The sequence below is a fragment of the Muntiacus reevesi genome, chromosome 6 (assembly GCF_963930625.1).
Source record: "Muntiacus reevesi chromosome 6, mMunRee1.1, whole genome shotgun sequence".
Lineage (NCBI taxonomy): Eukaryota > Metazoa > Chordata > Mammalia > Artiodactyla > Cervidae > Muntiacus > Muntiacus reevesi.
In genome coordinates, this window is record NC_089254.1 from 114083205 (window position 1) to 114108537 (window position 25333).

At 46.2% G+C, this 25333-nt stretch overlaps 2 pseudogenes; one reads left to right on the top strand and one right to left on the bottom strand.

The window, feature by feature from the left end:
* Positions 1–12450: 12450 nt before the first annotated feature.
* LOC136170393 (small ribosomal subunit protein uS2-like) lies at positions 12451–13304 on the bottom strand (annotated as a pseudogene).
* A 3955-nt stretch (positions 13305–17259) lies between these two features.
* Positions 17260–19116, top strand: LOC136170394 (ubiquitin carboxyl-terminal hydrolase 17-like protein 6; annotated as a pseudogene).
* The last annotated feature ends 6217 nt before the right edge of the window (positions 19117–25333 follow it).

Sequence of the window (25333 nt, forward strand, 5' to 3'; positions counted from 1 at the left end):
TGCAACTGATATTTTCTTGTTTATATGCTACGGTGAGTAACTTTAACTTACACAATTATGGATTAAAAAATAAACTAAAAATTCTTTCAAATTTTGAAATAGAAAATTGTTTTGAATATTTGAAAAGATAAAAAATACATTTGCTTACTTAAGAAACATTCAGCATGCTCTCTCAAGCATTGTTTTAGAATTTCAAGATGTACATTTGTGCCCACATGCTAAGTCACTTCAGTCATGTCCAATAATGTATGACTCGGTGGACTGTAGCCCTCCAGGTTCCTCTGTCCATGGGATTCTCCAGGCAAGAATCCTGGAATGGGTCCCCTCCTCCAGGGGATCTTCGTGACCTAGGAATCAAACCCGTATATCTTGCAACTCCTGCATTGGCAGGTGGGTTCTTTTACCACTAGAGTCACCAAGATGCACATACACCAAGATGTATATACATTAAATATAATCCCATAATTTTGCTATCAGACATTTTATAGTCAGTATAAACATACAAAAGTGGCCACCACTCCAGCTTTGGATAATTTAAGTTGATGTGTGGTGGATATGGGTGGAGAGGCAGGAGGTGTGGATCATCTTTGTTTCTGGGAACACTCTTAGTTCTGGCTTTTGACAACAGCTTCAATATACAGAATTTTCTAAACCCACCTGGAGCCAAGGAACTTCTTAGCCCAATCTCTGAAGCCTTAATCCATAATCTGTAGCAACCAACCCAGAAAGCCTAGTCACAACCCCTACAGTATTAAACCTCAATAGTCAGACTTTAATCACTAACTGACAGCTTCCTTATTTTTAATCATCCTTCCTATTTAGAAGCAAAAGGGGGAAACCATATATGTCCCTCAAACTCACATAGAGGAGGCCCATCTTCTATCCAGTCCTCCCCCAGCTTTCCTGCATCACAATCTCTGATCACAATATGCTTCCTTTTTTCTACCAGAAAACCATCCCATGCCTGTGCCTGACTCTGGGAGATAGCAAAGGATAGAAAGGCCTGGTGTCCTGCAGTCCATGGGATCGCAAGGAGTTGGACCCAACTTAGTGACTGAACAACAGCAACCACAATGCCCGAGTCTCTGCCGAACAAAAGGGGTGGTAACTGAGTCCTTCACATGATGGAGCAAGAGTGCAATAAACAGTGCTCGTTCTCTTTAGGGTGATTTTTGTTTGCCTACAGATGTTAGAAGAGAGAAGCAAATAAAAGTCAGGCAATATGTGCTGCTTCTGTTAAATCTTAACAACAACAACAAACGATCCTTTATTTATCACAATTTTTAAGTTGAAATCCAATTCACGCAAAACTTATTCTGTAAAATGTACAACTGAATGATCTATCATCTGTTTACAAAGTTGTGTAACTATCACCACTACCTAAATCAGAGCATTTCATCTCCTCACAAAGAAAGCCACTATCCATTGAACAGTCACTTCTGCTCCCACCTTCTTCCCACTTCTGACAATCTGTGTGCTTTTCATCCCCAATGACTTGCCTGTTCTGCATGTTTAAAGTGCATGGGTTTGTACAACAGCAGCCATGCATGATGGTTTCTTACACGTGGTGCTATGTCTTTGAGACTCATCTATGGCTTAGCACAGGATTCATTCCCCTGTTTGGCTTGAGAATTTTCCTTTCTAGGCCATTATAATACACACACACACACACAAAACCAAGGTCTATTCTTTTTAATTGTGAAAAGCTCACAGGATATAACATTACCATTATGGCAGTGTTGCGTGCTCAGCCCACGTCACTAAGAACTGTCCTTGGGCAGGGACCCTCTTTGCCGCACCGGCCCTGAGCCACCAGCGAGCAGAGCGCACCAGCCCAGCCATGACACCCGTCTCGGGGCCTCCATACCACCCCCCGACCAGGACCCCACACAGGCCTCCCCACGGCGGCCTAAGGAGAGAACTCCATGCGGGGGGGCAGTGGTGGCGAAGGAGAGAGAGACCCAGGAGAAGGACAGGAGGGGCGGGCTGAGCTCCCAACGCTCAGTGACATGCTCGGCAGACCAGCCCTGCTTAAATGCTGGTGTCAGAACCTGTCAGAATGTGGGGGAGGTGTGACCGTGGATGCCAGCAACTTCAGCCAGACACCGCGACAGTCTACACTACAAACCTGCCAGGCCCAGCTTCAGTCCCCGAGCCAGTTGCAGAGCCCCAGAGCCCTAGGCTCATGTAGGGGGGCTATGCCAGACACACCCTCCAGAGTGTCACATTCTCAGCTCTCAGGAGAGTCCTCTGAACTCCCAGGAGATTGTGTCCACTCAGGAGGTATGACAAGTGGCCTTAGACTGGGACCAGTTGGAAGTCGCCACAGTGAGACCAAGTTTCTCTGTATCTCTTCTGCTCCTGAAGCGCCCACTCTCTGTTACTCGCTCAGGCCTTGCTTTGTCCAGGCGTCCCCCCAAATACAGCCAGGCTGCAGGCAGGGGTTTCAGGGCAGAGCAAGAGCTGCAGTGTCTCATGGTGAGCAGGGCTGGCCACAACGCACCTTCGACTCTGGGAGAGCATCACTGTGGGTCAGAAACTGACCCTCTGAGTCACAGGCGCCTGCTCCTGGGTCACACAAGGGCCTCAGAGCTTAGGCTTGTCTTGTGCCCTCTACAGCTGCCTCTAAAGGATGGACCATCTAGCGAGGAGACAAACTGACCCCTGGCAATCACAGTCAGATTGGTTAAGGACAAAGGGGGTGGGGTGGGGCGGTGGGAATGGGGGTGGGACCTGCCTGCTTCCGTTGGTTTCCCACCCCCCACTCCCCTGACCTTCTCCTCCTCAATATCCTACCCCATATTGGGCTTTCTTGGCCCAGACACAACAGAAGTTATTATTCAGTTACTCAATATTCAGTGGAATAGTCATGTAAAAAGAAATAAAACTGAACATAAAATCCATCCAGAGAGGTAATATTTTAGATGAGGTTAGTGTCAGAGAAGATCCTTGGGCTCTGGGTAAAGGTGCCCCTGAAACTCTGGCCCTGGAAGGAGGGAGAAGAAGATGACACCTTTGGTGAATGTGACCTAAGCCTGGTTTGTGTTTAACCAGCTCATTGATTTGATCATTTGTCTTATCACATTTTCTGAGCCCCATTCTGCATCGTCGAGGTCCTCACAGGGCTCACAAGCTAGAGAGTTCTTTAAAGTGTGGTTAAAGACTTGAGGGGCCCTGGGTGAGGCAGAAAATGGTGCGGGCAGAGCAGGGGATAGAGAAGGGCACAGTGGACCAGGTGAGGTCTGACCTGGGTCTCCAAGGGTGAGTGATCAGTTAGCTAGGGCCTGGCTCTGAGCAGGACTCAAATACACGATGAATGACTAAAAAAATGAAAGTGGACATCTTCCCGAGAGAGCAAGAGTGCCAGCTCTCCCGTAACTGAGTCCAAGCTTGTACTGCTCACCTCACAACAGGCCAATAAATTGAGAGATGAGTTGTTGGGGCAAGAAACAGCAGCTTTATTCAGAAACATGGCACTCTTGCCCCTAGGACCCATCTTACCTGAGTTAGAATTCAGGCATCTTTCATATGTATATGAAAGAAGGTGTGGGGGAGGGGGAGGAAAGTCAAATATTTCTTCATTCCAATCAGCCTCCAGAGGGGATGGGTTCATTTCTGCCTCCCTGCTGTGACTCACAGGAGAGTCTGCTCAGGAGGTTTCCTGTGAACTGAGCAAAGTTATTTTAGCTTGGTGCCCATTACCTGGGATGCAGGGCTCCCAGAGATGGAACTTTATGTATAAGCTTTTAGGCAACATTCCTTTAGCTGCCACCTCATAGTAGGTAGACTAATGAAGGGTCCTTGTCTATGATGCATTCAGGCCAAAGCTCGGAACTGCAGGCACACGGGGGCAGTGGGGGGAAGCCCCGCGGGGCGCCCACTCCACCCCTCACAGTCTTGCTGAGGAAGCAGCCTGTGTCTTGACTCCCCGGGGCACCTGTCTGCGCTCTTCTCTTGGACAGGGATGTCAGAAGCAGCACTCAGCCATGCTCCTCCCTGATCAGGCCCGAGGACACCAGCTGCCTCACCTGAGAGGGGGTCAGGCTCTCAGTCATGTTTGAAGCTTTGCGACCCCATGGAATATAGCCCGCCAGGCTCCTCTGTCCATGGGATTCTCCAGGCAAGGATACTGTAGTGGGTTGTCATTTCCTTCTCCAGGGGATCCTCTTAACTCAGAAATCAAACCCAGGTCTCCTACACTACAGGCATATTCTTTACCATCTAAGCTACCACAGACATGCATAAGAAACTGCTACCTCCCAAAAGTGGGTTCAGAAGCCTCGGTGTATGGTTCAGGCTCTACAAGGCATTTCACATCCGTCTAGTATCTCCTCTCATCTCCCTGAGAAACTCTCATGTCTCAGGACACCTCTAACCAATACTCTGCTTTTGGTGGGATCTAGTGCTCAGAGGTTAATAGTTCCAGCCCAGAGAGACACAGCCTGTGCTTTAGACATGAGAAGCCCTCCCATCTAGCCCCAATCCATCCAAATGTCTCCCGTTCCCCAGACCCCACACCAGCAGACAGTCCCCGAGTGTGTTCAGCAGACAAGCTCCCACAGTGTCTGGCGCTGAGGCTCCTCCCGCCCCCGTGTCCCCTCAGCCCTGCACGATGAACCACAATCTTGGGAATGGAGGCACCCCTCTGCGCTTCTTCTGAGGCTGCTGTTGGGCCTTCTTCCTCCTTCAACCAGAGCAGGGAGCTGGGCTCGTCCATGCCCGGGAGTGGAGGGGAAGGAGGTGATAAGCAATCAGTCCCTCGGTCTCCCGCGGCCCTGGGGGAGGAGGCGCTGGGGCGGCGGGCGATCGGGGGCTTGGCCTGCTCAGTGATCAGGACTCAGGGCACATTTAGGGCAGGCTGAACCTACTGGGGAATGTTGATGGTGACAAGCTCTTTCCATCTCTGTAGGAGCTGGTCCAGCTCACCAAGCTCTCTCAAAACTAGTACCCAGATATAAATAGCCTTCATCTGGCAACAGGGGATGAGCTGAGTATTTTCCAGGGAACTCCTCTCTAACCTCTGGGAAACATTCTGACAGGGTCTCTGATGATGCAACAGAGGTCCGGTTTGGTTAAGAATCAGGAAGGACTCACTGTTTGGCACATGGATCACCATGCTATGTAGCAGCCTTGATGGGAGGGGAGTTTGGGGGAGAAAAGACACATGGATGTGAACGGTTGAATTGTTCCCTTTGGTGTTCACTTGAGACTATCACAGCAGTGTTTGCTAAAGAGCTATACCTCAGATAAAAACAAAAGTTAGAAAGACAACAACATGTGAGCAAACACTCACGAAAAGAAGACACTGGATGATTTGGACATTGGCTTCAAAAGTACATTTTGGTAACAGAGAAAACCACAGTGTTTTAAAATCCTAGTTTATGGTTTAGAATCTATAATATTTAGATGACTGATCAGTTGTTTAATACAGGCACCGATAAAAGTACAAGCTAAAGACTAACTAGTTTTGATATCATTTTCTGTTTTCATAAATTTTTCACTATAAACTAAAACCAGGGCTCCTGTTTCTGTTTATGTGTCTCCCTCCCTCCATCTCCCTCTTGCTGTAGTTTTAAGATTTATGTGACCAGTGAGTTTGCTCCAGTTCTCCTGCAACACACGCCTTCATCTGTAAGAGAAGTGATAACACTCGCTTGCACTCGTGTAAGTGAGGAGGTGACGCGCGGTGACGGAAGGAAGGAGACTGGCGGGAGACCCGGCCTGGCCTCAGCCTGGGGGCTTTACCCAGACACTCGCTCCCCAGTTCCCTGCTGACCCGTAACAGGGGCCTGGAAAAGCCTGTGAGGACCCCTGGCGAGGAACCTTCATGCACGTGTCACCATTTACATCGTGAGCGTGGAGTTCCCAAATCTTCAGATTGCTGACTTTTTCTGATTTCTTTAGTGTTCGCTAGTCTTCTCACCAGGGGTGTCGTTAACCAAATCAGCCTATATATTATGAATATTAACATATATTATTGGTTTATAGATATTATTATAATAAAATAATAATGCATCACATTTAATATTTACTTGCATTATATATACATATGTTTATATAACATTATGTTAAAATTAAATTAATAAATATAAATAAACTAGCACAACAATATGAGAATATATTACTCCGCAGAGGCAGGCCTCTCCCTTTGGTATGGTCAGCTCTTCCTACTGACCATATTTTCTTTGCCAGAAAGCAATGAGGACTGAGGCCAGAGTGAACGTGAGGGGAAGGCAGGCAGAGCAGACGCGTCCTGAAATCACAGGGGAGACACAGCTGAATCACTCAGGTGAAAGGAGTGTGCTCCCGAGACCCACCTGCCCTGCGGGCTCAGTGAGGGCAGCGGATGCGGCCCCTCACCCGGCCCCTCGGCCCCTCCTGGGGAGGCCGAGCAGGAGGAAGCCTCCTCCAGGGGTCTCCCCTCGGCTCCTCCCCGGGCCCTCTCATCCTCCCCAGCCTCTGCTGCAGCCTTTGTCCTTTGCTGCCAGCAGGCCCGTTCACTGCCCTCCACTTCTCTCCTACCGGCTCTCTTTCCTTCCCTTCCTGATTCTCTGGGCTGCTACCGGCCAGGCCTCACAAGACCTCCCTCCAGCCAGTGAGCTGTCCTTGCCCCGCCCTCCTCCTTGAGAGCGGGGTTAATGGGGTGCCTGGGGTTCATTACTGAGGCTTCCCTTGCTCTCAGATTCCTCCCTTGCAGATGGTGAGATGTGCAGGGCAACTAAAGACATTTCTGCATTTCCCTGAATGTGGATGCTAGATGAACCTGGTTTGCTTAGAGCAGAATCATATTGTTCTAAACAAAGATTTTTATATTCCCCCAAACAGGAAATGGTGACACCTAAAGACATACTGTTACATGACAAAAGCAAGTTGTAAAACAACACACTGTATTTGTCTAACTGAACTAAAAATTGATACTATATTATCTGTGCAAGTATATATATATATATATATATATATATATATATATATATATATATTTATATATGAAAATGTTTTTTAGAAAGCAGGAGGAATATATACAAATGATCCACAGGCACCTTAATAGGGATGAAAGAGAAAGTTTACTTTTACTCTAAATTATCTAGTTTTTTTGTGTGTGTGTACTTTTAATTCAGGATGAACTTGAACAAGAGTGTATACTGTTTGTATTAAATAAACACTTTACATATGATTGTACAGAACTAGCTTATCATAAAAACTGAACCAATGTATTTCAGAGTCAAACAAATGATAAGCTATGTGGAAGAGACTGAATATTTGCTGAAGGCTTGAAGACAGAATGAGCACACGAGCAGCCCAATCAATGAAATGTGGGCTGCACACTGCTGTCTCCTCCAGTCACTAGAACACCCCTTGAACACTTGCTGGGTTTAAGTCAGCCTGGAAATCAGTTACCTGTTTAAGGTAAGTCAGAATTTATGCCAGGCCCATAGTAAAGACATGTCTTAAAGAATTTGGCTACCAATATCTCTGAGGGGAAGAATAAGTACACTTCATTCACAAACTTATTTTGGCCTGTCCTATAATGGATTATTTCATTAAAAATAAAACACTCAAACCAGCATTGAAAACCACCGTTTTGGTGTACCTTAAAGCTCTTGCCATGTTAGAGCTTTCTCTTTTTCTGTCATCTCTTAAACACACGCAACATAAATACAGTGGAGTCCCCAGCAGGAGCTGCTACTCAAGGAGCTCTGGGCCTCAGTCCTACTAGGAGTTAAAGTGGCAAAGAGCATTTTTGTTCCAGAATTCTGAAGGCATTTTGGTGTTGGATAATCTGGACCTGTGGAAACCTGATACTGTTTCTCACCAGTGCCGCAGTTCAATGATTTTCAATATCTTACTTTCCGTATGCAGATATTGAGAATGCTCAGGAGAGAGCATAAATATAATGACATAACTCGCTATAAATAGCATATAAGTAGAAAGGGTAGTTAGATGTGAATCTACCTTACCTTAAAATCCTAGTTCCTGTGACTCAGTCCATAATGCTCATTGGGCATTTCTACAGGGTGGACAGTAGGTGGCACTTTCAGCCTGTTTAAAAAACAGTTCACCGGCTTTGGCTTGATTGCTTGCTTTTTAACTGTTTTACCACCATTGCACAGAAAACAAAGTAATTTCGTACATAAGTGTATGAAGTCCAGATCAATGTCTTGGGAGCAATTTTAGAACTGAAAGCCATTTAACTGAATCTGTAGGAAGCACTACAAATAACCACAGAAAAGAGTTTACCTTTCTGCAGATCCAAACTGCAAAAAGAAAGTGAAAGTCACTCAGTCATGTCTGACTCTTTGTGACCCTTGGACTGTAATCCCGGCAGGCTCCTCTGCCCATGGAATTCTCCAGGCAAGAATGCTGGAGTGAGTTGCCATTCCCTTCTCTAGGTATCGGGAGCCACCTGGGTGCGCCCAAACCGTGACAAGGTCATGGGGTGAGAGAGGAACCTGCAAGGCAGCTCTTTCTTACACGGAGCTGCCCCAGGAGCCCAATATGTCCCCTCAGGAGCTGCCAGGATGAGAAAGGAATCTGCAAGCATCTTCCCCTCGAGGTTGTCCCGGGGGACCTACTATGTCCCTTTCTTCCTTCTTTCATACTGCTGTTGGGCTTTCTATTAATTTTGCAAATATAACATATAGTAATAAGGCCTCCCTGGAAAAGTCCAAGCCTTTTTTGGTAATGCTCATGATTGCTCTGGCTCAGGACACAACCATAAACATCAAGTCAGCAAAGAAAAGGCCACAGGTATAGTTTGGCTGCTTGCTTAAAAGATTATAATGTTCTAGAATAGAAAAGAGTAGAGGCATTTAGATTTAGAAGTAGATATACTGCATCAATTTACTTGTTCCTTGGTTGAGAGGGTTTTCATTATTGTTATTTCCTTGCTGCTATTTGTTCATTGTTTCCCTTTCTTTAAACAACATGATATTATGGGTATTTTTGTAGAGTTAGGAAATAGGGTACTTAGCTTTCAATAGAAGATTTATATTAACCAGCTTCACTGCCTTTATCTCACTATTAATAGAGGTGTTTTGCTGCTTAAGAGGTGTTTCTGCTGTTTAATCATTAATCATTGTAAATTGAGATTTTGTGGTTTCAGGTAAAGACAAATATCAGGTTTTTTCTCACAGCACTATTCTCAGAAATGTCAAACATGTTACTGTGAGTCTTCCCATGTACTGTTTTATTGTCCAAAGAATTTACACTGTGCCTGAGATTTGTAGGACATTGTTTTTGTTAGAGGGAAAATGTTAGGCCATTGAGCAAGAAGACTATATATGGGGCATTTAAAAATCACCCTGTAATTGGAAACATTCTAGATGAATGCATAGGGGAAAAACATGGGAAAGAAAAATATTGACAGATGCACGAAACTATATCGAATGCAACATGTGGTGACTTAAGGGGGAATTTACGTTCATTCTATAAAAACTGAGCTATCCTAAAAAAAAAAAAAAAAAAAAAAGCTACCTCTTCTATGCAACCTTCTGTGTGTGTCTGTCTTCTTCCTTGCCAATGTCACTCATCCCTTGGGTATTTCTGGTCCTGCCGGGGCTTGACCTCGGCATCCAGGGAATCTTCAAAACCCAAATTATCCAGTAATAAAAAGCTTTTGGTGTTTGTGTCACAAATGCCTTTGGCTACTTCAATTTCTGGTAATGACAGAATCTCAGGTCGACCTAGGCTCTGTCCTAAACTAGTTTGTGTCCTGTAACCCTGGTCAGACACATAGACTTTACAAAGTTTGGATTTTCTTGTTTGGAAACAATTTGACTCAGCTCACAAGTGAAAGTCAAACTACTAGACCCTAAAATGTTCCAGTAGAGTGCAATCAAATGCTGTTGATTCTAGGTACTTCATAGGATGTTTTTAGGCCTTGTCAGCCACCAGATTATCTTGATTCTGAAAGCTGGGTTTACTAGGGTCTGGTAGCAATGGAAGTGTGATGAAATCACTGCAGCAGTGTTCTACTCCAATGCACAGGATCTGGACAGACTAGGAACAATGATAAAATATTCTGAATGGGTGAATCCAGGGCATTTAATCTTATCTGAACAAAAGCTTGTGCACCGACGCATTTTATGCATCACTTCAGGGTGGCCACAGTCTCCCTGGGCTCTCCAAATCCCTCAGGTTAAGAGCTCCTGGCCCAAGAGTGAAAGAAAACAAAGGCAGCCCTTCCATCTTCCCATTCCGACCTCTGGTCCCATCACAGCCTCAGCCCTGAGAGGGACGGTGGATGGTCACACGCTGTCCCAGCCGCACGGCTGCCAGACGAGTTACAGGCGCAGCCCTGCCCAACGGCCTGCTGCTTCCTGCCTGGTGCCGGGCGTTGTGAGAAGGCCCCAAGGAGATCTAGGAAAAGCAAAGGGGAGTCAAACTCAGCCGAGCGGCCGGAAGCACGAGGGAGCTAAAGAGACAGGAAGCACAAGTCAGGTCAAGGAACGACCCACTTCCGGCTGTGCTGATAACGGACGTGGCCGAGCTTCCTGCTTGCTGCGCGCGCGTCTCTGCGTCTGCAGGCACTTCCGGTTTGCCTCACCGTGAGAGGAGACTGCATGTCAGAAGGCAGATCATTTCTGTCATCAATAAACTGTCTTTTCCTTGCTGTCAGCCCTGTAATCTGGCACTATATGCCCCTTGTTCTATTGGCTGCTAACATTTCTGTAAAAGGAGATCTACCTGTGAAGAGTTCAAAAATCCAGTGGCCTGTGAAGTCCCACCACCAATCCACTCTCCAGAGTTGTGTTTGAATCAGGTAAAAATGCTCATTACAGATTTAGGATTGAACATACTAATGTGAGAACATGAATGAATTTAGAACTTTTAGAAAGTCTATTTGTAAAGGTATTTGTTTATCTTTAAAGCACAATGAGGAAATTTTACCTTGCTTATGTTGTCTGAGGAATAAACATGGGCAGATACTGAAAAAAAAGCTACAAAATGTGAGGCTTTGAAGAATGGAATTAAAAGAGAATGGGTCTCATGAAGAGTAACTGCTTTGGGATGGAGAAGCTGAGAGGAGAAACAAATTGATTCAAGAAAAGATCTTATTATTAGAGCTGAGGTCATCTGCCATTTAGTCAAATTTACTTTTCTGCATGCCAGATCACCTTATACAGACTTGTACAGACACACAATACAACTACCATCTCCACTGACACACAGAGGGGTGCCCTGGCCACCGCTGCAGGCCACCTTGTGGGGATTCAAGATGCTCAGGACACCATCCTATGTGTCCTGGGGAAGTGACTCCCATGAGGTCCAACCACTGAGCCTAGTTTTACTCTGTTTTCAAACAGCCCTTTAAAACCCCGAGGACAGCACTCCTCTCTCTCACCACATAAAATGTCCCCCCATGTGTCACTGCTCCTCATCAACATAGCTGCTGGTTTTATAATCAGTCTTAAGATATGATCATTCTATTTTTTTTTTTTTTATTGTGCTGAAGTCAGTCAAGTGTTTTATATCTTCCTAGCATATTAATACGTCAGATTCAGAGGAATAATTCAAGTATGTAGTCAAATGATTATCCTCTCGATATGAAGTATATAAATATAGTCTCTCGGAAATGGTGAAGGACAGGGAAGCCTGGTGTGCTCCAGGCCATGGGGTCAGGAAGAGTTGGACATGACTGAGTGACTGAGCAATTATAAAATATTATTTCAGTTCATAATGAATGCACAGTGCATAGGGAAAGTGGGAGAAAAGTATTTTGAAAATTAGATCGAGCTTAGCTAATAAAATTAGCAGTGGTAAATGTTGTTTGAGGGAAGAACATAATGAATTATGGATTAGGAAATTTTCCTCTTATGTGAAAGGGAAAAATCAAAAGTCACAGAACATTCTCATGAGTAGACATATTTATTTATCTATAAACTGTTTGTTTTTTGTCAGCCTACTTCCATTTTAAGAGTTTGTGGGGTTTCCAGGACGGCTCATGGTAAAGAATATTGCCAATGCAAAAGGATCCCACATGCGTCAGAGGAACTAAGCCCTTGCATCACAACCATTGACCCTGTGCTCTAGAGCCTGGGGCCCACAGCTGCTGAGCCCACGCTCTGCCACTACTGCAGCCCATGACGGGAGAAGCCGCTGCGAGGAGAAGGCCGTGCACCGCACCCAGAGCGTGCGCCCCGCTCACCGCAACCAGAGCGAAGCCCGTGCTGCAGCAAGGACCCAGCACAGCCCCACCCAAGAAAAGAGCCTGTGGAAGAACAGCCGAAGCCCACTCCGTGCTGTCCCTCCCCGCCCCGCGGCCTGAGCAGTGGGCGCTGCAGGCCAGCCCTCGGGGGCACTGCGGAGTGGGCAGCGAGCCCGCCTGCCCGCCTGTGGACTAGGCCCCCACCTCAGATGGAGCCGCGCTGCACCCAGGTGCTGACGTCACCCATTCACCGTGACGTCCTCCTCGATCAGAGCCTGCTCACTGCCGCCTGCCTTTCCCTTTTAATCTCTTCGGAGTGTGCAGACGTGGGGATCAGACACGACCTCCCAAGAGTGTTCACAGGAAACGGTGCCAGGCACGGGCAGAATTGCCCGGGTGAGCACCCGCCATCAGACCCACCGACTGAGCCCCCTTTGTGCCTGGAATGGGTCGTCTCCAGAATGCAGGGGAGAGTCTGTGTCACACAGGCCGATGGTGAGAAGTTCACAGGGGTCTTGGCTCCTGGACGCTGCCTGGGGCTGGCTAGTGGAGGCTCCAGGAGTGAAGCGGCCGACCACAGGAGCGGCGGCAGCAAACCGCAGCACAGCTCGCTGGCGAGGGTTCCTGGAGGACGCAGCGGTGACAGAGCTGGGTTTTCAATGACAACAATGGCCTGAGCTGCCGACAGAAGTTTCTCCCAGGTTCTCTTCGGATTCCTAATGTAGACGCCCTCACTTTTCCTTCTGCAGATGTACTGCTCCACTGGGAAGTAAAGGTTGGTGCCACCTAAGTGGGCTCCTGCTGCAAAGAACGTGATGATGTCCCCCTTCATTTGCCGGACATCGAGGTCCCAGAGTAGTGTAAAAGATTCTCTTCAAGTTATGACAAGAATCCAGACAGTGCCGTATGGACCACTTTCTGGGTAGTTTGGAAAAAGCCTGAGATGATGTTTTAGAGAAGCCAGGTAATCTTTCTGATAAAACAAACTTGACTTTCATTCAGTTGGTAGAAATAACACTATGAGATTTACTTTTTAGAGGTTTAACATTTTTTATAATGTTTTGACATTTATGAGAAATTTATGATACATGTAGAAGGTTTAAGTACCTAAAAAAATTAAAATACTTCATATTACCTTTCTCCTCCTACCCCTCCCTTCTTGTGAAAGCTCTGCTGCTTTCATGGTCAGTCATGGTGTTTTGTTTCCCCGGAATCTTTCCAGAGTTTTGAATTTTTAAAAAATTATTTATTTGTCTGTGCCAGGTCTCAGTTGTGGCCTGCGGGACCTTTTCCATGGGAACTCTTAGCTGTGGCATGTGGGGCCTAGTTTCCTGACAAGGGCTGAGCTCAGGCCCCTACAATGAGAGTGCAGTCTCTTAGGAACTGGACCAGGAGAGATGTCTCAGAATGTCATTTATGCAGACACAAGCAACTATGAATATCTGTTTCTTCTTCATTCTACATGGTGGTGCTAGTGGTAAAGATCCTACCTGCCAATGCAGGAGACAGAAGAGACTCGGGTTCAATCCCTGGGTCTGGAAGATCCTCTGGTGAAGGAAATGGCAATCCACTCTAGTATTCTTGCCTAGAAAATCCCCATGGGGCAGAGGAGCCTGTTGGCTTACAGTTCACAGAGTCACAAAGTGTCAGGCATGACTGAATGACTTAGCACACAACCACATTTAAAACCATAAATGGTAGTATACTGTGCACAATATTTTATTATATCTTGCTTATATTCAGCTGACAATATCTTGGGGAAATCTCTTGGGACACTATTTTCTGCCAATCAGTCTACTGAATGAATGAGGTACTATAACACACTTTACTGGTCAACATTGTAATAAATACTAATATTCAATTACATCTTGACATCACAAAAAACAATGTAATGCATAATCTTAGCCTATGTTATTCCACTGCAGGAAAATTTATAAATTTCTAATGCATTGAATAATGTCCAGTGATCATGTGGGACTGAGAATCCTCACCAGCCACAGTGAAGAAACCTCCTTGAATATGTGGGGCATTCAAACAAGGCACAAAAAATGCATGTATTACAGCTGAAGAAAAAAAAAGAAAAAAAGAAAAAAGAAAGAGGGAGAGAGAGAGAGAGAGATGAAACTAATCACAAACCTTAAAATAAAGGGCACATAGAATTGTACTATCAAACCTTAGCAATAATCCTGAAAAGTGTTTGTTATACAAGTAACCATTGCCTACCAGGAAAAAAATAAATTATCAATTTCAGAAAACATATAAATAAAACAAAACAAAAGCATTTCTATCACCCAGGAAACTTTAAGATATTTAGGAGTCCTGTGTCAGACAGCAGGTCTGATGTATATTTCATACTATCTCATATCCACCCATAAAAAATGAATATAAACCCCTTTACACACACTTCAAATATTTTAGAATATTCAAGAAATTGACTACTTTTTGGAAAAATATGAATTGTGAAGATCATTATTTAAAGCAACTAAAGCAAAAGAAAAATAAGCAAGGAAGTCTATAAAGTAAAATTTTTCGAGAATTACTTCTGAAAATCATGTAAAAGTTATGCAAGCAAAGAACAAGTGGCTACAAAAGTACCACATAGTTTTAGAGAATCAAGAATAGAAGAACAGAATAAATCTCTATTTTGTGAATATAATTTAACCCTGCTGTGAGAACTTGACATAAGTGACAGAAAACAAAACACACACCAATTTTACCTACTATTACTGGCCTCAAAATCCTAATCTATTAAATACTAATAAATGATAAATGAACATTTGTAGAGAAACTCTCCATCTCTAAAAAACTTAGGTGTACTCACAATTTTTGTTCTTTTAAAGTAACTCAAGTTGTATATTCTAAGAAGTGCTTGCTCCAGAAGACGTGGAATATATGTACAATGGAAAACTACTGAGCCATAAAAGTGAATGAAATAATGCCGTTCACAGCAACATGGATGAACATGGTGATTTCATATTAAGCGAAGTAAGTCAGATAGAAAAACACAAACATCGTATGATATCACATATGTGGAATATTGAAAAATGATACAAATGAACTTATTTACAAGCCAGAAGTAGAGTCACAGACATCGAAAACAAGCTTATGGTTATGAAAGAGGATCACAGGAGTTGTGGAGAGAGGTAAATTAGGAGTTTGGGATCAATATGCACACACTACTGTATATAAACTAGGTGGACAACAAAGACCTACTGTATAGTGGAGGGAGCTATACTCAATATCTTGCAATGGTCTATAATGGGAAAGAATCTGAAAGAATATATAGTCTCTCAAAGAGTCATGTCCAACTCCTTGGGACCCCAGGGTCTGTAGCCTGCCAGGCTTCTCTCAAAGGAGGGGTCACAAAGAGCTGGACATGGCAGAGGGAGTAACATTACATCCCTACTTCTATGCTCGTTCTTAGCCAACTTGGAGAAAGACATGAACTTCTTATCAGTGCTGCATTAATTTTGCTCTAAAGTGTCTGCCATATAGGAAACAATTTGAACATATTCTGAATTTGAATTGTGCTTGCAAGTCACTTTGTGAGGACAAACAGCTGGTGGATGAAGGCACGGCTGACCCAGAGGATCCTAAGCAGGCAGGAAAGCACAGACACACTTAACACACAATAAAATAGTAAACTGACCGCGGACATGGCAGCAAGCCATACTCCTTCGTTCTCCACTTGTCCACACGTAATTGTCTACAGTCTGCTGTGAGTCTTGGCTCCTGTAAAATAGAGTGTATTAATAGGAAATTAGAGACATAAAAAGGCAAACAGATCAGGAGAGAACTGTCATTGAAAAGAGAGTTAATGGCTTACAGCTCCCAAGAGGAGGGACAGGCCACGCCATTGGGCCACAGGGGAAAGGACCGGCTTGTCTGGAGAGGGAGGGAGGGGAATTCAGTACAGGGGCCTTTACTGTGACTCCTCAGGAGGCAACAGTGAGCTGGGTGTGCAGGTTCAGGACTGACAACTGTGTGTGTTGCTAACGGCCATCCTACGTGCCTGACTATGGTGACAAGGGATGGAGGACTGTGGCCCAGACCTCCTCAGAGACACGCCCGTAGTGCTGAGAGGGAAGCATAATGTCCAGGATGGGAGAGGAAAAAAATTAGTCACACACCAAGGAGGAAACCAACAGTTATTCTCCTCCAGGAGGGAAATGTGTTTATCCCTTAAGTTATAGTGCGTTTGAGCCCCTCAATTGGAAAGATGACAGTAGAAGACAACTAGTGTAATTAAAGTAGCAAAAGAGAATGAAAACAAGCACAAAAAAGAAAAAAATAAATGAAATGAACAGAAAATAAAAAAAAGAAACATTAAAAAATGAACGAAAAAGAAAAAAAGAAGTAAAAGAAGAGGAAGAAAGAAAGAAAAAGACAACTAAGATTGAAAAGGAGCTGAAGGAATGAATCCAAAGTTTCAGCGAGACTATGCCTTTCTGAAGGAGCTCGCCTTGGACCATGACCAAAGGCCGTGAAGGGAGAAATGCATATGTGCCACACTCGCGGCACCTTTTGGTGCTAGGACCCTGAACGCTAGAAGAGTGGCTAGTGAGAAAGCATAGAAATTGGAGTGAACCTCAGTCAAGAGCAAAGTTGAGGCAAGGGTTTACTGTTGTCCGGGGAGGGGTTGTCCTCAGGCAGGGCTCTGGGGTGCGGAGACCCCTCAAGGGGAGAGGATAGGTGGGCAGACATATGCTTCCACAAGTGTGTTAGGATCTGAAGCATGAGCCCACGGAATTCCTCCCCAGCCCACATGTGTGAGCTGAACTTGGAAGCCCTGCAGTGGCTCTCTAGCGGGCAAGGCTGGAAGGCCAAAGGCCCCCCGACTCATTTGCATCCTGAGCCCTTTGGTCCAGGGCCAGATCGGAAGTGCGTGCGGGGCTTCGTCATGGGGAATTCCCCGAGCAAAGTGTGGGCGGTGGGATGTCGGGAGTGGGAGTGAGCACGCCCTCGGCCGCCTCAGCCCATGAGGAGCTTGCGCGTGCGGGGGTGTGGCTGTGGGAAAGCCATCAAAGGCCCGAGGGGGCGGGGCCCAGGCCCTTTCTCGGAGAAGCACCTTCTGAGGGGAGGAGGCGTCGTCGTGCAGCTGCAGGTAGGAGATGGAGAGACTGGCGGGCCTTGTGTGCAGAGACCCGGGGCTGCTTCTGCGCACGGGGGTGGTGCGTGTCCGTCTCCCTTCAACGTCTCACCCGGAGGGCAAGGCTGTCGGCCCAGCACCGCTGGTGCGGATGCCCTTCTGGGACCCTCTGTCCCTGAGGGGCCTTCGCCGGCGCTTGGGCGGCCCCAGCGGGGTGACTTGGCTCCTGGGTCGGCAGAGCTGGCGCCTGGCCACCAAGTCGCCCTGAGTTGGAGGGGGCCGTGGGGGATCAGGGCTGGGCTTCAGAATCTGGGGAACACCTTCTACGTGAATGGAGCGCTGCAGTGTCTGAGCCACACGCCGCCCCTGGCCAGCTGGGTGGTGTCCCAGCAGCACACCACCCTCTGTCCGGCCCGCACCTCCTGCACGCTCTGTGCCATGCGAGCTCACGTGACCCGAGCCCCCCTTCACCCGGGAGAGGTGATCCGGCCCCGCAAGGACCTGCTGGCGGGCTTCCACAGACACCAGCAGGAAGACGCCCATGAGTTTCTGATGTTCACTCTGAATGCCATGCAGCAAGGCTGCTTGAGTGCATCCCAGTTCGGGCCATCCTTCCGAGGACACCAGCCTCATCCGTCAGATCTTCGGCGGGACTTGGAGGTCTCAGATCCAGTGTCTCCACTGCCTCGGTGTCTCAGACATGTTCGACCCTTATCTGGACATCGGCCTGGATATCACGGCGGCTCAGAATGTGGAGCGAGCTCTGTGAGAGGTGGCGAAGCCAGAGAAGCTGGACGCTGAAAATGCCTATGACTGTGGCGCTTGTCTCCGGAAGGTGCCTGCCACCAAGAGGTTGACTTTGCACAGCACGTCCCAGGTCCTGGTGCTGGTGCTGAAGCGGTACACACAGGTGAGCGGGGCCAAAAGGGCTCAGGAAGTGCGCTATCCCCAGTGCCTCGACCTGCAGCCCTACAAGTCTGAGCGGAAGGCAGGGCCACTGGGCTACGTTCTCTATGCCGTGCTGGTGCACTCCGGGTGGAGTTGTGAGCGAGGACACTACTTTTCTTACGTGCGAGCGGGCAACGGCCAGTGGTATAAGATGGACGATGCCAAGGTGAGCTCCTGTGACGAGAGTGCTGCCCTGAGCCAGAGCGCCTACGTCCTCTTCTACTCCCGGGAGGGTGCGTGGCAAGCCGGTGCTGGGGGAGGGGCAGCGGCCCCCCTGCCGGCCGACCCCACACACCCTGGGGAACCTGACCCCGCCAGCCCCGGGGAGCCCGCGGGAGACGCCAGCGGCAGAGCTCCTGGGTCGCAGGTGTCCCCGGGGGACACAGAGGTCGAAGGAATCAGCTTAGAGCGGTGGAGACGCCTCCAAGAGCACAACCGGCCGAAGCCGGCCTTCGACCTCCGGAAGATCCAGTCGGCGCTGCCTGTCGGCGCAGTCCTGATTCACCAGTCCAAACACGGAGGAGGGAGAGACGGCAAGCTGCCAGGACAGGAGCACCACCGGCTCGACCGTCCCAGCACGGACGGCCCGCCCCCGGGCCTGACGGGCGTTGGCAACGGCCCTTGTGCCAGCGGGAGGGCCCGAGCGACCAAGAGGAAGAACAAGAAGCCGCGGCCATCTCTGGGGCTGTGGCGGCAGGTAGGCTCGGAGGCACATGCGTGCAGAAGCCCGCGCACACTCTGCATGCGGCACGCCCTGTGTGACCCACCAAGAGTTCCCGCGACGAGCGAGCTCCTCTCTGCGGTGTCGCTGGTGCAGCCTCCTGGAAAGAGGCGGGGCCTGCAGTGTGCCCGGGGCCACGCTGTTCACCTGGATCGTGCCGAGCTGCCGCGCTCTCGAGGGCTGGCTCTGCTGGGAAGTTACTGGAGATGATAGGGTGCGAGACCGGATCTGAGCACGGTCCGAGGTCCTCGCGCTTCTGCGCGGGTGGGAGAGTCCTCTCTGGATGGGACTTTGGGTGTGGGTGTGCCGTTCTTTCCCCCTGACTATCACCAACAATCTTCCTCTGCCCCATCGCCTCAAATGGACTTGCTGCTTGCCCCAACCATACCCTCTGGAGAAGAAGAAGGAGACGGAGAAGAGAAGGAGAAGATGAAGAAGGTGAAGAAAGAGAAGAATGGTAATTGGAGTGGTGAGGCAGAGGGAATGGGAAGAACGCCTGATGTTTGGGGAAATCCGTGCAAAAGAGAGACAAATACTGGCTGATCTGGCTTCTCTGTGACTTGGGAAGGAAGCCAAAGGACAGCAAGGTTGTGAGCACCTGCGTCATAAGACACAAAGCAGTAGTGTCCTGGGATGGGACGGGGCAGCGGGAGGTGGCAGGGGTGCAATAGGCTAAGGAACAAAGCATCTTTTCCTAGTAAGGATCAACATAATCAACACTTCAACTATGGGAAACCCGTGGACTGTGGAATGCCCATAGTGCTAGAAGGCAAGCGTAATGTCTAGGCCGAAGAGCAAACAAGCAAACATGTCACACACCAAGAAGGAAACCAACAGTCATCCTCCTCCACGAGGGACATCTGTTTATACCTTTAATTATAGTGCGCTTTGAGCCCCTGAATTAGAAAGATGACTCTAGCAGTCAACTAGTGTAATTAAAGTAGAAAAAGAGAATGAAAACAAGCAAAAAAAGAAACTGAACAGAAAATAACAAAAAAATTAAAAAATGAACGAAAACGACAAAAAGAAAAAGTAGGATACGAAGAAGAAAGAAAGAAAAAGACAACTAAGATTGAAAAGGAGCTGAAGAAATGAATCCAAAGTGGCAGCGAGCCTGTGGCTTTCTGATGGAGCTCGCTTTGGACCATGACCAAAAGCATATGTGCCACACTCACAGCATCTTTTGGTGCTAGGACCCGGAATGCTAAAAGAGTGGCTAGTGAGAAACCATAGAAATTAGAGTAGATCTCAGTCACAGGGTTACATTGAGGCAAGTGTTTATGTATGATGTAATCAAATCCCTTGTGTTTTTACAGTGTAGAAAACAACTAAATTCAACGCATTTAAGTCTGATAGAGTGTGTGAAGAACTACAGACGCATGTTCTTAGAATTTTATAGGACACAGTGACCAAAACTCTCCTCCACAAAAAGAATTGATTGTCAGAGGAGGTCCTACAAAGAACTGAGAAAAGACCAGAAGGGAAAAGCAATGGAAATAAAGAAAGATATACCCATCTGAATGCAGAGTTCCAAAGAATACAAAGGAGAGATAAGAGGATCTTAACTGAACAATGCAAAGAAATAGAGGAAAGCAATAAAATGGGAAATAGTAGTGATCTCGTTGAAAAAATTGGAGATATGCACAATGTGATACTTGCCAAGATAAATTTTATTTGGGGCAAAATGAGGACTGCAGCCCAGGAGACAGTACCTCAGATACTTCTGAGAGACTTCTCCAAAGAGGCAGTGGGGGAAGGTCACTATATAAGACTTTAGTGAAGGGGAGTTCAGTGCAATCAAGCACTTACTTTACAAAAGGTTTTCTGCTGGTCATGAGGAGTTCATGTCACCATGAAGGGATTTAGTGTTTTTCTAGATATGAAGAAATGTAAGAATTAGGATCAAGAAATCAGTTCCTGAAAATATCTGACTCTCTAAAAGACCAGTTTCCCCGGAACACAGAGTGTTTTGTTCTCCACCGTGAATTTCCCTCAGCGGATGTTGAAGGCCGTCCACTTCAGCAGCACAGTGTTCAATCTCCGCCGAAGCAGCTGGCAAATTCCCTGTTGTAGTTCTGCTGCTGCTGCTAAGTCGCTTCAGTCGTGTCCGACTCTGTGCGACCCCAGAGACGGCAGCCCACCAGGCTCCTCTGTCCCCTGTGCTTCTCCAGACAAGAATACTGGAGTTGCTTGCCATTTCTTTCTCCAATGTGTGCAGACATGCTAAGTCGCTTCAGCCGTGTCCACCTCTGTGGAACCCCATGGACAGCAGCCCGCCAGACTGCTCTGTCCAAGGATTTCTCTAGGCACGAATACTGGAGTGGGTTGCCACTTCCTTCTCCCCTGTTGTAGTTCAGCCTCTGGCAAATGCTCTTCACAAGTGCCAATTTGTAGCTGGCATAGATATCACATGGAAGTAGTAGAGAAAATATTGAAAAAGTAAAACAGAGAGGCATTAAAACGCACTGTTAGGTGTCAACCTCAAATTGGCACTTGTAATGGTCACTTGCCATCTACCTCTACAAGGGTTAAATAATGTGCTGTTGTAGCTGCTGATTTTCAATACCCCCTGAAAGGAGCTCAGGGTGGAGAGCAGAAATGAAGCCCTCTGTGCTGTGGGAAAAACTGGTGGAACAAGTCTTCAGAGAGATATTTTCAGGAATCCAGTATATAAGGTCAACTCTAGTGTCTCCTCATCTCTAGAAAACTGCTAAAATCCTTCATGGTGGTTCATTTCCTAGAAGGGGAAATAAGATCCTACTTCAAGACTAAGACTGTGCAGGGGGCCCAGGTTCCATCCCTGGTTAGGGAATTAGATCCCACTTGCCACAACTCAAATATCCCATGTGCCACAGATAAGTCCTGGCACAACCAAGTCAATAAATAAATAAAAAGACTGCTATTCCTTCCAGAACAAAAACACAAAATTCTGGCCCCAAACAGCTGAGATGCATAACAAAGGAATGATTTCAGTGAGCCCAGACTCTTGTATCTTCCCATACATAGAAAAATGCTAAATTCATTCACCTGAGATATCTAGTTTTCTTTTAATTAACAAGAATCTTTGATGTTCTGACTACTTGCCCTTTGTTGCAAAACTTCTATATAACCTGGCTCCCCTCTCACCTCACAGCAGTTCCCTTAGGTTTTCTTGAGGTGCTGCCTCCCTGTCTTGAAGTCCTAAAAATTCCTGCTAAATAAATCACAGCTCTAAACTTTTAGGTTGTGCATAATTTTAAAGCAAGGGCTTCACTGTCTTTAAAGGAATAAAATTATTTGTAATATTTGTAATATATACTTCTTAGGGGGCTTCTGTGGTGGCTCAGATAGTAAAAAATCCACCTGCTAATGCAAGAGATTCAGGTTTGACCCCTGGGTCTGTTCGGGGAAGCACGCTGACTGAAACCACCCACCCTGGCCAGGCACCATAGTAACCATTTGCATGAGTTGTTTTATGACAGGAGGCCCTGGTAAGGAACACAGAACTAATAAGCCACCAGCAACCGGAAGAGTGCGGGAAAGGTCAAAAGGAGACACCACGTGTCCCACCACCTCCCAGAATCCTCCTCTCTGACATCCATCTTGGCTGAGCAATGCGTGCACCGCCAGGAAGGACTCTGAGTCAGATGATTGGCTAAAGATAACCCGGAAACGAATCCCATCATCATAAAACCGAGACTGAGAGCCACGCAGCAGAGCAGTTCTCCCGGGTTCCCTCACCGCCTGCTCTCCGCCCGGGCGCCCTTTCCCAATATGATCTCTTCCTTCGTCAGCACATGTGTCTCCTCAGACAATTCAGTTCCGAGTGTTAGACAAGAGCCCACTTTCGGGCCCTGTAAGCAGTCCCCCTTCCTGCAACAGGTGAGGAAGATCCGCTGGAGAAGGAAATGACAACCCACTAGAGGATTCTTGCCTGGGAAATCTCATGGACAGAGGATCCTGGTGGGCTTCAGTCCACGGGGTCGCAAAGAGCCAGACACAACTGAGTGACTTACAACAACATCTGCAACAACAACATCTGCTTAGACTTGCTTATGTCTTATCTGTCACATCTGTCCATGGAGGATGCTTTATGTAGACCTGAGAAAATGTGTATTCTGGTTTCATTGGATGGAATGTTCTCTATATGTCTCTTAATTCAATTTGGTCTAAAGTTTGGTTTAATTCCAACATATCATTCTTGATTTTCTGTTTGGATGATCTATCCATTGCTAAGAGGGAGATGTTGAAAACCCTTACATTTCTGTAATGTTGTCTATTTTTTTTTTTTTCATATATATCTGTTGTTATTTGCTTAAAATACTTAGGTGATCCAATGTTGTTTTATATATTTGCATATGTATACATGTGTGTGTGTGTGCACGTGTGCATGTATGTATACTTTTTGATATATTAATTCCTTTGTCATATAATGGCCTCCTTTGATGCTTGTTATTGTTTTTTCTTAAAGTCTATTTTGTCTGATATAAGAATTACTATGCCCCCTTTCTTTCTGTTTTTATTTCTGTGAAATACCTTTATCTATTCCCTCACTTTGAACATTTGTATCCCTAAAGCTGAACTGAGTTTCTTGTAGATAGCATACAGTTGTTTTTTTATTTTTTTAATCATCTATGTCTTTTTATTGGTGAAGCCACTCTATTTGCATTTAGACTGGATATTGATATGTAAGAACTGACTCCTCTCATCTGAGTGATTGCTTTCTGGTTGTATTTTGTCTCCATTATTTCCTTTTCCCTTTGTTTCTGCCTACTTTTGTAAATTGGTGGCTTTTCATCATGGTATTCTTTCCCCTTTCTATATTTCTTGCATCCACTCTAGACTTTTACTGTGGTTACCATGAAGCTTACTTTAAAAATTTATACCTAAAACAGTTTGTCTTGTGCTGATGCAGCCTCTCTTTATTAGCCAATAAAGTTGCTCCACCATTTAACTCTTCCTCTGTAATGTTCTGATGTCACAGTTCTCTCTTTTATGCTCTTTATTTGTTAATAAAGTATCTTAGCTGCAGTTACTTTTAATCATCTTTTCCTTGAACCTTTATACTTGAAGTTGTTAATGTACCATTGTTCTAAGTAATTGGAATTAACTAAATCTGACTATATATTTCTACCTTACCTAGTATGTTATATACTCTTGTTTGTGTTCATGTGTTACTTTGCATCTTTTTAATTCTGCTTGAACTTCTTCAGCATTCTTTGCAAGGCAGGTCTGGTGGTAATGAGCTCCCTCAGCTTTTGTTTAAGAAAGCCTTTGTTTTCCCATCATATCTGAAGGATCAGTTTGGTGAATAGAGTTTTCCTGGTTGGCAATTTTTATTGCTCTGCCTTCTGAATATTTCATTTTACTGTCTCCTGGCATGTAGTTTTCTTCTGAGAAATCCACTAATATCCTAAGGTGTTTCCTGTGTCAGTTACAGTCATTCCTTTAAGTAAATCAGACATTCCTATTTTACATAGGAAAATTTGATCAGTATTTTGTAACAACAGTAAGGAAATTGACATGGTTTGGGCGCCGGTTGGAAAAGAATTTCCTGACTGAGACAGAGTGAGAGGGAAATAAAGTTTATTACAGTGGGAGACACCATTGGAGCTGCGGGCCAGCTCAAAAGAGACCCGTCGTTGAACAGGGGTCCTTAGTCCAATTTTATACCCGGGGTGCAGGGAGCAGGATAGGGGTCTTGCTGGTCATTTGCTGATTGGATGAGGCACATCTCCTGAGGGAAGGGGGAGGGCGGAGAGTAAGGCAAAGACCTTCTCCCTATGGGGTAGGAGGGGAGACAGGTTATAGTGCTCAGGAGGACCTGGAATCTGTTAATAGTTTCAACATGGGGGAGGGAAGGATGATAAGGGTCTGGTTTTCCATTCCTGCATTCCGTTCCTCCTTGGTTATATCTGCTCTTCGGTCCTTGGGTCACTACTTTCGTCCCTCTATTTTTAGGGCCAATTCTTTGGCCCCTTTTGATACCCTGCTCACGTCTAACTATCTAATTATTTCCCTTCTCAGGCATTTGGAAACCCAGACTCAGGGGAAAAGGGGCGATGACCACTCTGACTTCTTCAGGCTGTACAGGGGTTTCGTGCCTTTATGGAGGGAGATGAGATTCCATTGAATGATAAGGTGGCTTGTTTCAGCATTGTCTGGGTGTTGGCTAGGAATATTCTTGTCAAACTCTTACTTGGAGATTTGTTGTATTCTAGAAGAAACAAATTTAACAAAAAAGTTAAAGATACATGGCCCAAAGATTAAGAGAAGTAGAAAAGCTCCCGAGGAACTAGCCAGGAGGACCAGGACTAGACATTGTTTCGTGACATTAGTGTTTCTCTAGGTACAAGAAAATGCAAGAAGTTGGTCTCATAAAAATCTTTACCTGAAGATATCTGACTCTCCGAAGGCCAGTTCTTCTGGATTTTTCCCAGAGCACAGG